Below are 3,892 nucleotides of genomic sequence, written 5' to 3'. Positions count from 1 at the left end.
TTTACAAAGGGACCCTGTGCGTAGGCGTCAAAAGATGATGAGGTTTATTTATCGGTGTGTATTTCTGTCTCAAGGGAGTGCTTGGGACGAGTGGGCCGAGGGTAGGTGAAGTGGGTCCACTGATTTAAGTGGGACACCATTTATGTCTGAACAATGGGGGGTGCGGGAGGGATACGGGGGGTGGTGAGATGATGGAACAGACCTCGTTTTTTGAGTGTTTAACCTGTAGGCCGAAAGATTGTACAGACTGGATATTTGTTAAGGGCGTACGCATTAGAGTCTGGGCTGGTGGGCTAAGAGCACAGTCATCAGCAACGGAACAGACTAGCAGATCTGCGCGGATCTTGTTTTTGGTGAGCTTTGGGAGCCGACGAATGTTGAAGAGGCTTCCGTCAAGTCGGTATATTTCACATGGACACCGTCTTCATGTCCCAGAACACCGCGTGGAGAAACAGGCATGTGGATGGCATGAGAGGAGTGATGTTACAAGAGCATCGGAGCCAAGACACAGCTTGCTTCACCCAACACGTTTACCCTGTTCTGATTGGGAGTCCTCCCATCGAGGCTCTGGCTGCATCCCGTCAGCAGCTGCTGTAGGATGCTGAGAAACTTGGGTGGTACCCAATTTTGGATAGGTGTTTACGGAACTCACGGTGATGGGTCAAAGGCTTTGCTGAGTCGATGAAGGCTTACGAAAAGGTCTTTGTGATGCTCTCGCTCTTCTCCAGCCGCTGCCTCAAGACAAAAACCAGTCTGTTGTGGGATCCGGTCTTCCGGAAGCCCACACTGCGTTTCGGAAGCACAGTTTGAGATGTGCTCACACAGTCTGCATGAGCAATGATCTGGCCAGTACTTTCCCTGCGATGGAGAGGAGAGCTATCCCACGGATGTTGCCACAGACTGCTCTGTCTCCGTTCGCTTGTATATGACACAATGTTAGCAATCCTTCCAGGCCTGTGGGAGGGTCCCTGTTCCCAGATTGTTTGAATCAAGGAGGTCAGGCGACCAGTGAGGGTGTCTCCTCCATGTTTGAAAACCTCTGCAGGATTCCATGGGTCCAGCGGCTTTTGTTGTTTTCAGCCTGCAATAGCTTGCAGGAGTTCTGAGAAAAGCAAGAAAAGGTGGTGGAGTATCCAGGTGCATGGTTGGTGCAAGTCTGGCAGATTATCAGGCTGTGTTGGTCAACAGGTGGTGTGGTTGAAGGGATTCTCAAAATGATTTCACAACGGGCAAGAATTGTGGCGGGTCCTTGAGAGCGTAGACCCCTAAGCTGATCGGACTGGAGCAAGCACCCGCTTCCTGGGCCGTTACAATGCTTTTTATGGCATCGTAAAAAGCCTTGAGGTTATTGCAGTCTGCCAGGTTTTGATTTCGTGGCCTTTTTCACCCACAAGGTTCTCCAATAGTACGAAAGGGCTAGCTGGGTTTCTGCTCTTGCAGCAGTGAAAGGTGGCTTTATGGGTAGGAGTCCAGGGCAGGACAAGCGAGCTTTATGGGCTTCATGGTTGGTTTTTAAGAGTGACTGTATCTCAGTCGAGTTTGCAGGCAAAACCCGTCCTGGTGATGTTTCCTTGATTGGCCAAGCGCTTCTGAAGCAAGCGTTTAGATGCCTGGGTAGAACTGGCCAATCGCTGATTCTCCGGGATCATGTTAGGTTCAGCAAGGAAGCGTCGGAGGTTTTGTCTTTGTGGTGAGGTTGTCCAAGTGGGCAGTTTAGTTTCTGTGTGCGGGCTCGCCTCGTAACACGAGAGTTGATACTCATGAGTAATTTGGATTGACCATGAGATGGTTCAGTCAGCAATCAGCTCCGCGCATAACACGGTGGAGGAATCTCGTCCTATCCTTTTGGACGGCGACAATCAAGTAATCCAGGGAGATGCCAGTGTTTTGATGCGGTGGGTGAGGCCAAGGTGGTCTGAGCCAGTTTCTTCATCTGGGAAATGGTTGTAGTTATGACCAGCTGGGTGCTCTGCACAGAGGAGAGATGACGTTGATGTCCCGTTTGCGGTTCATTTTTCCCCACAACACATGTGGACGATGACTAATCCATACATATTCCGAACCCACTCTAGCATTGAGTCTCCCAGAGGTATGGATTCTGTCTGAGCTGGGGTTTTATGTAGGATCGGCATCAGGAGCTTATAGAAATCCTCTTGATGTTGACTCGGCCGTCAAAGTTGGAGCAATGGCAATATGAGAGTGCGAATCGTTCTTTGACAGGGGAATGCGCCATGTCATCCATATCTTTCATTGATGCCGATAGGGGTGGTTTCCGGAATATGCGGCTGCAGCAAAAGTGACTTCAAGCAAACCAATCATGATTACGGCGACCAACCCCCACAAGCGACCCCCCCCACACCCCCGGGGACCCCCTTCCAGAAGAAGCCCCCTGTACCCCCCCCACCACAGCACACAAACACACCACCCCCATGCACTAGCTCCAACACGGACGGCACATCCCCCCGAATCCCGCTAGTAATGGTCCGCTGAGAGCAGCAATATCGATATCATATCTGCAAAAGCTCACGGGCCAACAGTGTGTACCTGCGGTGGGGCCTGTCGGGGTTCGAAGGTCCAGCAGTGTTCGACGTTACACGAAGCAGCTTAGCTTATTTTTTTTCACTTTAATTTTTTCGACGCGAGGACTCGGGACGGTTTGCGGCTTTACCTTTACGGAGTGTAGGGGAGAAGGACACTTTTTGGACCACCTTTTAAAGGTTCTTCCCCATCACAGGGGTGAGCAGTGTGAGGGCGGTCAGTCGCAGTGGAAGCTGACGAAAAGAATCGCGGCTCCATCCGCAGTTCTACGACAATCACTCCATTGCCGGCCTGTGTGCATAGTTTGGATAGACACTCCCGAGCCATCTTGGCCTGTGCCACCACCATTCACATCGCCACAGGATTGTATGTGGGGGGGGGGGGAGGGGGGAGGGAGGGGAGCTAAGAAGTTGGATAGGTGAGGATTAAGGTGAGGGTGAGGGTGGCGCAACCCTAACTCCCATCTTCTCCCTCTGCCAAGCAATGCGACTCCCCGTCGGCATCGAGGGCACAACCATGGACCTCTTTGTGGCAGGAAGTTGCGGGCGGCTCGGTGGTTATCCCCACCCGCCGCTCAGTTGGAATCTTCCTTCCCGTCTCTTTTTGTGAATCCTCATCCTTCCTTCCGCCCCATTATCTTGCCCCCCGTACCAAGCTGCAGAGTTGTCGGGGGTTACTCCCCCTAGTTCCACCGGTACCCTCCATGAGTGATTAAAATGCTCGTGAGCTGATCCGGCCAGCCTGGGCGTTTTTACTTTGGTCCCAAATCCACGTGGGGTCTTAAATCATGGCGCCGCAAGTTGGCGGATTTTAGTTCGCATAATTCTCGGGACCCTCACTTCCATGTTACATAGTTGACGGGACCCCCCGCTGCCGGGCACTTCTATTTTACATTGGTGTATTGGGCCGCATGCAACGTTTCTGAGACGGGGCCAGCTGCTCCGAGACTCGTGCATTTTAATTTGGAAACCCAGCGGAAGGCGGGGCCCGCAGTTAAACTGTTTTACCGGGAGGAGGGTGAACGAAATCTTTTGGAGAGGCGTTGTGTAGCGGTGATTGGCTTTACACACGTGCTCCTCTTTTGCCCGAAACAAAACAAGGGGCTATATTTGATTTACATTTTGCTTCTATGCCTGTTTTTATCACAGGTCACGCAACATTTTTGTTTTAGACACACACCACACAACTCACACAAAAGTTAGTACAGTCACATGTTAAACGGTTTGTTTTTTGTTAATTTGATTACATTTTGTCTATGTTTTTATTCATTTTTGTTTTAGTTAGTACATCATGTTAAACTAAATGAAAAAGAGAAATGTTGCTTCGACAGCTAGTAAGTTATGTGTGTGTGTTT

This window comes from Cyprinus carpio, chromosome A9, assembly GCF_018340385.1.
Source record: "Cyprinus carpio isolate SPL01 chromosome A9, ASM1834038v1, whole genome shotgun sequence".
Classification (NCBI taxonomy): Eukaryota; Metazoa; Chordata; class Actinopteri; order Cypriniformes; family Cyprinidae; genus Cyprinus; species Cyprinus carpio.
This window is presented reverse-complemented; position numbering follows the sequence as displayed.